Source organism: Mandrillus leucophaeus, unplaced genomic scaffold (genome assembly GCF_000951045.1).
Source record: "Mandrillus leucophaeus isolate KB7577 unplaced genomic scaffold, Mleu.le_1.0 Scaffold851, whole genome shotgun sequence".
Classification (NCBI taxonomy): domain Eukaryota; kingdom Metazoa; phylum Chordata; class Mammalia; order Primates; family Cercopithecidae; genus Mandrillus; species Mandrillus leucophaeus.
This window is the reverse complement of record NW_012109264.1, coordinates 144,177-156,416: the sequence shown is the minus strand read 5'-3', so window position 1 is coordinate 156,416 and position 12,240 is coordinate 144,177. Positions and strand designations below refer to the sequence as shown.

Here is a 12,240-nt window from a genome sequence, read left to right as displayed (position 1 = left end):
AATAAATAAATAAATAAATAAATAAATAAAAGAACTATGTGATAAAAAATAATAATAATCACATATTTGGGGAAAGAGAAATGCTTATTTGAAATGCTCCTTAAATTAATTATTACTTTACTCATTTGATACAGTGTTAGTGAATGTTTAAATACCAGGGTAGATATTATAGGGGGAAAATCACAATTCGTCCATGAATCAAGGAACTTGTAATATAGCAGAGGAGATATGAAGACATGACATATATAACTCTCAGACTAAGTTGGAAACTGCCAAGCTTACCAAACTCTTGTTTGTTACAAAAAAAAATTCTATTTAAGAATCTCCTCTTGTTTTTAATTCTGGCACCTAACTCAGGACGTGGTCCACAGTATGTATTCTATAATGCAATAACCTAATTAGATTTTGATAATATGTATTTGACTATCACCAAAGCTCTGAAGAGAACTCTTGAGTGGAAAGCTCTGAGAAAAAAGTCAATTAATGTAGAATTTTGATTGGATTTTAATGCTTTTGCTGAGTCCTGACCAATGAAGTGATAAAACAAGCATACTAGATGACCCCTGGACCAAGCTGTGCCTGAAGCCTGCTTAGAAATAGAACTCAAGTCTAATGCTGGTTGGGGAGGAAGACAGTCCACCACAGAATAAGTGATGTTCTGTGATTATTAGCAGTTTTCTTGTACTTGGTGGGTAGGAAAGGAGAAAGCTGGAGCCTTTAGAACACTTTGGAAGAGATACATGAACATAAAATCCCATGTGAGAAGGGCAAAAGGAGCTTCCTGAAGAACGCACTATCCTCAGTCTAGTCAGGACATATCACTGTTGGTGGGAGCCTTCACTGGAAGCTGCCACCTTCATGGGTCACTGGGTCTTTTCCTCTGGGTAGCTTTAGTGTGTGTTGAACGATATCTTTCCCCTATATTAAGACAACTCATCTAATTTTCCCACATCACTATGTGTATTCCTGTTGATCACATTACAGTCCTGTTGTGACAATTGTACACCTGCCCCTGGATATTCAGTAACAGGAGGCAATACGTTCTTCTTATTGCTAGAACCAATATGAGTTGAGTTTCCCGTCATTTGAGACTAAAAGAGTGTGCCCGATGTGGAAGGGAGGGCTAGGGCCCTCCCAAGGGAGAGGGGAGTAGATTGTGAAGAGCATCCCGTGTTGAAGGACATCGTAGCATAATAATTGGTTATATGGGCTCTGGAGCAAGACTGTTTAGGTCTGAGAACCAACTGTGCAACTTACTAGCTCTCATTTAGCCTCTCTGTTTTTCAAATTCCTCATCTATAAAATGGAGGTAAAAAATTCACCCACTTCAGAGGGTTTATCTGAGGATTAAACGAAGTAATCTATGTGAAGTACAGAACCTCACACGTAGTAAATGCTGTCAGAGCCAGTCACTGTTACTTCCATCCAGGCAACGTTTAAGGAGGGTAGAGAAGTAAGATATGGGTCTGATTTCATTCTAAAGGCAACAGGAAGTTGTATTAGTATCCCAAGCTGGCATTAAAAAATTACCACAAAATGTGGTGGTTTAAAACAATAGAAATGTATTCTCCTACAGTTCTGGAGGTCAGAAGTCTGAAAGGAAGGTGTTGTCAGGGTTGGTTTTTCTTCCGGGGCCCTGATGGGAGAAACTGTCCCATGTCACTCTCCTGGCTTCTGGTGGCTACCAGTGGTCCTTGCAGATGCCTCGCTCCAACCTCTGCCTCTGTCTTCACAAGGTGCTCTTTTGTGCACTTCCTGTGTCTGCCTCTGGGATTCTCTGTGTTCTCTTCTTATAAGGATACCAGTCATATTGAATTAAGGCCCACCCTAATCAAGTGTGATTTCATCTTGAATCAATCTGTAAAGAGCCTATTTCCCAGTAAGATCACATTCTGAGGTTTGGGGGAACATGCATGTTAGGGGGACACTATTCAACCCAGTATAGAAGTCATAGAGATGACCTAACCAGATTTAGTTTTTAGAAGGATCACTCTGGCTGCAGCCTGGAGAATGAATTTCAGGGAATTAAAGGGTTGTTACAGTGATCCAGGAGAGAAATGGAGAAGGAAGTAGGGTTAGAAACATTGGAAAAAGTATGAAAGATGGATGAGAAAGAGAATTAACTGCTCATAGTTATTACTGCATGTCAGGGAAAATGGAGAGGATGGGTAGTGTGAGCTTGAAGAGTTGGTGCACAAGGGGTGCTGTTTGTTCACTAAGGGAATACTGCAAGGGCAATGTTTTGGGAAGGAAAGGTCAATACTTGTTGAGCAAATGAAGGATGAAATAATGGTTTTGCCCTATGCCAGGTTTCCTTTCGCGTTGACGGCATAGTTCTAAGCCTCTGTCTCAACTTTCTAGATTCCAACGGCTGATCAAGAGTAGTGTCAATGCTTTTTAAAAGATCAACTTGGAATTTTGGACTTCTCATAAATAATTTACAGAATAGCACTGCGTCACAGTGGCCTCCCTACACCGCTTAAGTGATTCACTAGCCTATCTACTGTGAAAGGCTGTCAACAGTATACACTAAATGCTCATAGCTAGCTGGTTCTTTCAAGTCTACCCCCCACGTCTGCTACTTGTGTCCTATCTTTACCAAGAGGCAGTAATGTTTGTTTCCAAATCTGTTTATGATAAGCAAGCTTTTGTTTCTATGAAAAATGAGTTGAATACTATACTATACTCAAAATTTTCATTCTAAAAACGTTGCTTTCAAATGAGCTGTGGGCAAGACATTTGCAAAAGATTAGAAGAAAAAAAATTCTAGGACGATTTTACACCAAGATAGCTGAGATAGTGCCTTTAAATTATTTTACCTCTTTTATAGCCAATCCATTTTGGGTGTAACTCATGCAAAATAGTAAATGTAGAATTCTGGTCAACTGACCCTTACTCCAGTCTCACTAAAATAAGCTATTTTAGGCATGGATTATTTTAAAAATACTTATTTTATTTTTCTCCTACTCTATTTTACTACCACTCTTGAAAAGTGCCTTCAACTGTATCAAGGCAACAGAGCATGTCTTCTCTTCAGCATTTTATAGTAAGGCTATATTAGGTTTCCAATTTCAATTTCTTTAGTCAAAATTATCTGCACAGACTTTCAAGATAAAAAGCCCCCACAGAGTTCTTCAGCGGCTCCTCCATCTTCTCCAGGCTAGATCAAAGGTGTTGAGGCCTCTGATGGTGATTGATTTCTGCTTTCTGGATGGCCTCTGTATGCAAATTATAATTGCACATGAGCATAGGGTCATGAACTGTCTTTGAATCAGGGGTAGCATTAACAATCTGTATTGCTTATGGATGCCAAATTTGAAGTAGAACACAAATAACAGTTAGAAAAACTGTTGTTACTAGAATCAGAATACCTTTTCCTTTGAAACTTAGGATATGGCCCAAGTGATCCAACAGTTCAAGGATCAGCCATGACCCCCAGCTCTCAACTATTGAGGCCCCACTATGTCAGCCAATGGGTGCTTTCTATATATTGCTTGATTTTCTTACAACTAGCTTGAGATGTAGTGTTTATTATCTTCGACAGATGTTGAATCTAAGGTTGGTGTAACCACAGTCACCCAGATATAGACTTAGAGCTCTGAATCAAATACAGGTTTGTTTTTCTTCAAAGCCTTCACTTCTTCCATCATGCCAGAAAATGCAAATAATGTGCTAGGAAAATTGCAAAGAACCAGGCAGCCAGATGGAATGCAAGAGCTGGTGTCCCACCCACATCGGGTAAGCACAGTTCTTCGAGTGAAGTCAGTTGTTACAGGGAGATCAGAGGCCATTAACACTGGTACTGTGCTTGCCACTCAAAACCTTCCTGGTGATTGGAGGGAACCATGGTGCTAACCCTGATATAAAACAGCATGTGAAAAACCCATGTTAATGAAAAATGTCTTAATGCCAAAAAGAAAGAAATAACTTACAACAGGAAACATTAGAGGAGGCTTCATAAGGGGGGGGGGGGAATCTGAGCATCAGATTGGGGCGTTGGTGAGATTTTCACAGAAATAGCCCTAACATTTGTAGAGTTCTTTACAGCTGAAATAACACTTTTTCAGGCATTATGTTATTTGTCTCTCAAAACACTCCTGTGGGTTAGGGCGGGAATTATCATTTCTAATTGAGAGATGAGGAAACTCACATACAAAATGGTTTGACAACTTGCTCAGAGTCACACTAGCAAGTTAGAAATAGAAATGGGACAAGCATCTAGGTCAGTACTGTCCAGTAGAAATACAACGCGAACCACAAATACAATTTAAAAATTCCCAATTTTAAAATTCTATAAAAAATTAGCCAGAAACAGTTGAAAATCATTTTAATTGTATATTCTACTTAACCAAATATATTCCAAATATCATTTCAATGTATAATGAACATTCAATTAGTTTGTAAAAAGTCATTAATGAGATATTTTGCATTTCTTCTTTTTTTGGATTGTCTTTAAAATCTGGTGTGTATTTTCCATGCACAGCATGTCTCATTTTAAGACAGGCACATTGCAGGTGCTAAATATACACACAGGGCTAGTGGCTGCCATACTGGACAGAGTAGAGATTTTCTGACTTCTAGCCCAGTGTCTTTGTGCTCTGCTGAACTGCCTCACAAATATATACAGAGTGGGAGTGGAACATCTCATCCTAATGGAGCAATAGTGGCATGTCATTCAGGTTCCTGGCAGGACATAGCTGGTACCTCAAAAGGGATAATGAAAGAGAGTTGTTGAAAAATTAAGGTACTCAACAATGAATGGTAAAGCACCCCAAGGTTAGGAAGGGCTGGCAGCTACAAACACCCTTGGAATCTGGCAAATCCTTCACTTTAAGCGAGGGCTGCCTGTTAGGAACTGTGGCTTTTGGTGGATAAATGCAGCCACTGTAAATCTACAACCCAGCAGGGTAGGATATGGGAAGATAAACGCATTGACGTCTCTGTCCTCCCACACTCTAGTTCACGTCCAGTACCTCCCACTGGCTGAACCCAACCAGAAGCCAGAGGATAATGAGTCTGTTGATGAGATCCATAAAGGCCACACTCCAGGGGCAGAGAAAATGGCAGAGAAGCAGAGAGAGATGGAGACAGATAGGGAACGACCAGCAAGAAATCCCAGTCATAGACATGCAGGGCATCTTTGCTGGGCTGTGTGAGGTGCTGGGGTACAAAGTGGGAGGTAGCAAGTGAAATGATTGGAATGTCACGCTGGAGCCAGGTGGTGAATGGGCTGTGAGGCACAGTACATGAAATTGGGTGGGTTCTATGGGCAGTAGTAATCCTGGGGCTTTCTCATATTTAGTGTGAGGTCTTATATAATCCAAATTGGGCACTAAGAAGATGATCCTGACAGGTGTAATACTCTGTGCTGGGGTTTTGAGATGTGAGTTAGTCATATACCTCCCTTCTCAAATGAACCAAGTGAGAAATAGATATGGAAAACAGATAGGAATCGACTAAATCAAATCATTCAATCAAAGCAGCCACTTTATTATTGGCAAATGAATGGGAGACTTGGCTGCAAAGGAAACAGACGTGAGCTTCCTATTTTTTATTTCTGCTCTGTAGCCACAGTTCCCCAGCCAGAGGCAGAGTAGCTGGCTACTGTGGGCTCACTGCATCAGTGGAATCCCTGCAGGGAGGACAGCAGCCTGAATGTCTGGGCTTCCTATAAGGGGGAAAGGGACAGCAGCCCGCATAGGTGGCCTCTCTGTGGGGAGGAGAGGAGCCTGCATGGGTGGGCTCCCTGTGAAGAGGACGAGAACTTGCATGGGTGGGCTCCCTGTGGGGGACAGAGGAGATGGCATGAGTGGACTCTCTGTAGGGAGGACAGGAGCCTGCATGAGTGGGCTCCCTGTGGGGAGGAGAGGAGACTGCTTGAGTGGGCTCCCTGTGGGGTAGACTGCCTGTGGGGAGGAATCAAATTCTTATCCCACAGAAAGGTCTGGAGAATGTATGTACAATGACTTCTAACATATGAATCCTGCTCTCTGGAGAAAAGAAACCAGTGGATTCCTCCCTCACCATCTCAACGTCAGATAGAGAGGGACAAGAATAGGTGAAAGAAAGCAGTGGCTTTGGCTTCATGCCCCGCAGAGCTCAGTAAGTTTGTTTAGTTTATTGTTTTAATTTCATAGATTATAAGGAAAATGGAGAAAAGGGAAATAGATTTATTTTTCAAGAAGAATGTTAAGGTGAGTGACTACAGGTGGCTAGATTAGTATACACTGGTTAGTAACTGGTTAACACCAATTAGAAAGCTATTTTGTGAGAGGACTTAAACCAGGCAGTACTAGTAAAGGAAATATAGAAAAAATGTGTGCATAAATGGTGAAGATAGCTCCCACAGGGATAGGGACCACGGTTGATGTGAATGGATCAGGTACAAGGGTGTATCACAGAGAAAGAGGAGTACTTTTTCAGGGGATGGGAGGATCATGAACAGGCCGAGCTGATGATACGTGTGAGACATGCTGAGGAGGCTATCGAGCTGGTGCTGGTGGTGGGCATCTGGAGCTCAGAAAAGAATGCTGATGTGGGAGCAATCAGGAAGTGATGGTTGAAGCCATGATATAGCACCTAAAGAGAACTAAGAGACGAACAAAAAAGAAGGGGTCAAGGAGAGGCCCTTGAAGGATGCCTACATTTAAGGGTTTAGAGGAGGAAGAGGGATGTGTGAAGGAAACAGGAATCTGAGACTGGAAAGAAAATCAAGCGCCCCATAGTAAAATTAAGAGAGGAGAGTGCTTCAAGGAAAGGGTGTTGGGGGGTGACTCAGCAATACCAAGTGCTGTAAAAATCAAGGATATGAGGAGGTAAAAATAAGCCAAGGGTATAGCAGAGTATATAAAGAGATTAATTCCATACAGAAATGTATGAATGAAACTCTCATGGAGGTGACATTTGAGCTGAGTTTTGAAGGATGGATAAGGTACAGGGATGAAAGGAAGGTTACACTAGGTAGGTAAAAACATGTAAACAAAGGCATGAGTGTAGAGAGTAAGGAGAATGTGTAGGAAACTGAATATTTCAGTATAAACTAAAGAATAATGAATATGAAAGATGTTGATAACATATAAGGCTGAACATGATGGGTGGTCAGTGGGTGGCTTTGAATGTAAGGAATGAAGAATAACAGAAAATGACTTGGAAGTAAGAGGTTTTTGGAGTATAATGAGAAGACCTATCTAGTTGGAGCAGAAAGAATAAAGATGCTAAGGTTCTACCACTTTTAGGTCAACTTTGATTCTCTGAATGAATTAACAGTGACAACGCTCTACTGTACTGATCAATATTATTTTTAACTTTAAAAAGTCCCCAGGATGTTAAAAGGCACCAAAATGAATCAAATGAATCAACTCAGAACTCAGTAGGAAACCCAGCTTTCTCAATCTACTGTCCGAACAACCAGTTTACACCAATATTGTCTAACAAAGATATTTAAGTTTAACAGAATTGCTTTAATACAGCTAAAACATCTGCTGCATTTAAAATAATCTTCCTGCTGCTGCAACATATGGTATCATCAGAAACTTTATTCCAGTGCCCCCAGAGCTTCTGAGACACCTTGAAATGCCATGATTACCATAACGAGGTTTATACAATTCTCCAAGCTGAAAGAAAAACAATTAATTCATTTTAATATTTAAAATAAATATGGGCCACTTGCATCATCTGGGAGAAGAAGCAGGATTATGAGAACTATAATAATTAGAATCTAACTCCCTAAAGAAAGATGCTTCACGATGTAGCTTCCAGATGGAAAATTCCCCTAACAAGTCGGCTTAAGATGCAAGCTCAGCCTGTCTCAGTCTCTCCTGAATTGGCTCTTCCCACTAAGATTTTAAATGAAGGGCACAACGGGCACAGGTATCTTTATTTTTACACAAAGGAGTTATTATAATATTCATGCAGGTAGAAGTGAAGCTAGGAGCCAAAGTTTGAATTCAATATAACTAGTTAAATAAATATTACTCAGAAGATCCTACATTTCAGCCACTATGCTAGATAAAAACCAGAGAATCCGTTGAATTATATAGAGTAGCTGCCTTTAACTAGTCTTTAGAGGTTGTGGAGAGAGAGAAGCACAGATTAGTATATGTCATAAAGTGGGACACATTCTTTAATAGACTTAACTATCATGGCATGTGGCGAGTACAAGAAAACCATCTCAACTCTACCTGGGAGACGAAAGCAAGCCTCGTGGAGAAAGGAATGCTGAGGCAGAACAGTAGAGACACATTAGGAGGGAGGTGGATTTCCCAGAACTATTAATACATGGCACAGGGTGGTGAAATAGCAGTTTGGGGAAAGAGACATGCAATGATTGAGATCCATGTGGCATGCTGTAATAGAGATCTGACAAAGAATTTCTTCACTTTGGTGTACACAGCACTTTGAATAATGCCTGGTGCATAGTTAACACTCAGGAAATATATAGCTATTATTGAATGGAAAGCAGTAAGGTTCCACTTAACAGGTTCACAATTTGCTTCAGGATGTCAGAGAAAACCAACTGTCCGGCATTGCTGTCCTTTACTAGGTCATACGTATCTTGTCATCGGTATCTTTGCTAATTTCTTTCCTTCCTCTCTTCTAAGAATTAAAGTCATACTTACCCGCGAGGTCCATTCAGAGTAAAGACTGAGTCTTATCTGGCTGTCTCTCTACAGCATGAATGGGTGAATAGATAGAAGAATAAATGAATGATTGAATGATCATGGGAATTCTCATAAATCCTTCCAACAAACTAGTTCCTCTCTTCTTTCAAGATTTTTGCATGTGTTTTTTGCTCTTTATGGTGTACTCTTTAATGCCTCTCCACTGAGCTGAATCCTATTCACATGTCAGCTCAGGTAAAATATTTTTCGATAGCTTTCTACAAGCCTCCAGGTTAGTTTTGACCCATACACTATTGCCATACGTGTCCGTGTAGTCATTCATCTTCTACACCAGGTAAACTCTTTAAGGCCAGAAACTGATTGCTAGTCAGCATTATATTCCCAATGCTCAGCAGAGCTCCTGACACATAATAGACCCTCCATAAAGAAATTAATTCACGGTTGAACAAATTAAATGATTAATTTTTTTGTATCCTACCATGAGATAAAAATCATGAATGCAAGAAAAATCCCACAAAACATGGTCATTTCTGTTGAGTATAACCTATTTGATTCTCAATTTATAATTGCAAAATATTACCATCAATCTTATTTAGGATCATTATCCAAGGAAAAGGTATCTGCTGTCACTTAGGTTCTTACAGCATCTCCTTCACAGGGTATAGAATTTTTAACAGTTACGTCATTATAATTAGTTCTGATAAGAGGTAAATGAGAATTCATTTGTCAATGACACATGATATTTTAAAAGATATGGATGGGACCTAATGACGATTCTGGTTGCTATGCACTTAAGGAGAGCCATCATCCTGATTTACCTCCATATAAATAACCCTAAGTTATTACAACTGAGCCAAGTCAATCCATAATAAATTCTCACATGAGTCCTCTTGGGACTAAACTATGTTGACTGATTCATATAAATCATTACACACAATAATGCTAATAGGAACTCCTCGCTGACTTGCAAGGGCATCTCACACAAAGTAATTCTAACCATTAAGGAGACTTTTCAGGAAGGATGTTATTATTCCCATGGCATTGATGGGGAAACTAAGACTCAGAGTTTGTTCAAGCTCACTAAAATAGTAACTAAGCAAAAATTACTAATCCAGGGCAATCTCATATGAAAGTGTATGTTTTCTCTGCCAGACTACACTGCCCATCTATTACTGAGGAAGTTCTCAAGGATAATGGAAACCTGAAGCAGAGATCAAATGCCAGTGGAAAGTAACTTTAGCACTGATGATGTAGAGTCAGCTATCTCAGACAATACCCTTGAGTAAATAAAAGGTGGTCAACATGCCACAAATATCATAGTTGTGAATATAGGACTAAAAGAAGCCTACACAATATTTTACTTCATCCTAGGAACAAAGCACCTTCCACAAAAGATAGTCTTTTCTTGTATTTTATCCAAGAAATCAATGAAACTGACTTATATGTTTGTATTGCTTTCTACATAGTATCTCATTTGAGGCAAATGTAATGCAGAAGAGAAAGATATTGGCCCATGTATAAAAAAGGAACCTATGGTGGAGAGTTTAATAGCTTAGGTGGTCCAACTAGGAAGTAATAAGAGCCATGACCCAAACTCTAGTGGTCTTTTCACTACATTCTAGTTGTCGCTTTCTCTTACCTCTGTATATTATTATTTTCTTCCTCCTTCTGCCAACTCAAAAAAAAAATAAATAAATAAAGATTAGAGGGAATGGTGGATGATTCCTCCACAATTTTAGATTAATAGATCACAGTGATTCCAAGACACCCAACTTGAAGGATGGGAAAAGAAGCAAAAAGTCTTATGGAGATGGTAAGGCAATAACTTTTAGTGTCTCCAATATATCATAAACACTAAATAAGAGGCAGCCCAGACAACTCACCCACAATTTCAGCTCTCGTTGTGACAAAGCATTAAGAACAGCTGAATACATTATTAATATGGCAGCATTCTCTGAACCGGCACAGATCCCATGGAAAGAGTGACATGCCAGTCTGGCAACTGATCTGTTTTGCACAGGAACATAATACAATAGTCCTGGGAGATACTCGTGTTTACTGTACAGGGTGTTTCTTTCTTAAAGTTATTTTTCTTAATTATTCCAAGGGTTATTCAGAGAAATTGCTATGAGGTTCCAGAATTATTTTAGGCAATAACTTCGAAATTCCTTATTCTAAATTTTGTAAAGTCAAAGTAAGATCTGAAAACTCAGGAGTTTCCTCTGCCCCAGGAGACAGCAGATGGCAGTGGGAGTTGAGTCCTGGCAGGTGTACCCTACCTGTCTGTCTCATCCATTATCACCCAGACCTGGCTTCACTCACTTCAAAGATCCCTGACTCCCTGGTGATTTGATGCAAATTAATCATGAAGTAAGTGTTGAGTCTTTCTCTGCTACTTTCTTTATGATTTTTGCAAACTATTATTGCCTAAAGTCTTAAATAAGAAATGTGCTGTATTATAAATAATAAGACATAACTTTAAGAAAAAGGTCTTAGTTAAAAAAAGGTCTCGTATTATAGAAATAATATATCTACAAGCATAAAATTTCCAAGAGCATATATACTTGGGATGCTATAAATTGATGCTAAAATCAATTTTCAACACATTCCTGATATTCCTCTTGGAAAATTGTTTTCAGAACCAAAGGTATGCATGGATTTAAAATATATAAATAGCTTTAATAGGGACAAATCTTTATTCTTTGAAAGTAAATTTGATTTTGAAGAAATATATTATTTGAGGCCAAAACTACTTTTAAGTTCCTATAACATCCACCCAATCAGGATGTCCAAAAAATTATTTTATCTTAACCTCTCCAAATTGGAACACATTATTGCCCCCTGCAATCCAACTTCTTTTCCTACTGTATCCCTTATTCTGATGTTGGCATCATGTCCACAGGATTTTTGTGTGTGTATATCCCTTCTAAAAATCAGGTTGTGGTTTTAGAGACTAGGCATGTGTAAGATTCTTCTACGCGCTTACTCTAATTTGAATTGGTAGACAGTAAACATTTTTATCTGAAATAACACATTTACAGTTTAAAAGAAAGAGGGTCAAAGACAGGCATGCTGATGGTTTTGAGGCATCATGACCTTGTTCACAAACACAGATGTCAGTGAAAGGTGTCAGGAAATACATCTGTGACTGTAATCACTTTATTTCTTATGGGGAACGATGAAGTGAGTGTGGAGAATAAGACCAACTCATTCTGACCTGTAAGTTTAACACAACTATTTCCGACTCTGGAATCCTGTGACATAAACTTTAAGAGAACATTTGCAAGTCAGGACGTGTTTGGGAGCAAAACAGGAGCTCCATATAAGTTAGAGACTGGCTAGGTGATAACTAAAACACACAGCCTTGTCAGTTGGTACCTGTCTTTGGTTCTCTGTCTCCAGGCGCAGCCTGGCCTCCACACACCTCCGAGTCTCCAGGAAAGCTTGGCGCTGGGCCCGGTCTGACAGGTAACTGATGAAGATTCCAGCTGTGTTCATACACATGAATAACACTGCCTGGGCCACAACCTAAAACAAACACAGTCTGGTCAGGTGCTTAAAACAAAAGCTATTTACAAGCAACAATAAAATACACAAATAAATATGAATTTCCAAGGTA

The 12,240-nt window shown here is 39.5% G+C and overlaps 1 protein-coding gene across 2 annotated transcripts in view; it reads right to left on the bottom strand.

Annotated features, from left to right (window-relative positions):
* ADCY8 (adenylate cyclase 8 (brain)) overlaps positions 1-12,240 on the bottom strand; it is a 283,450-nt gene that overhangs the window by 217,015 nt on the left and 54,195 nt on the right. The gene's annotated exons all lie outside the window — the stretch shown is intronic.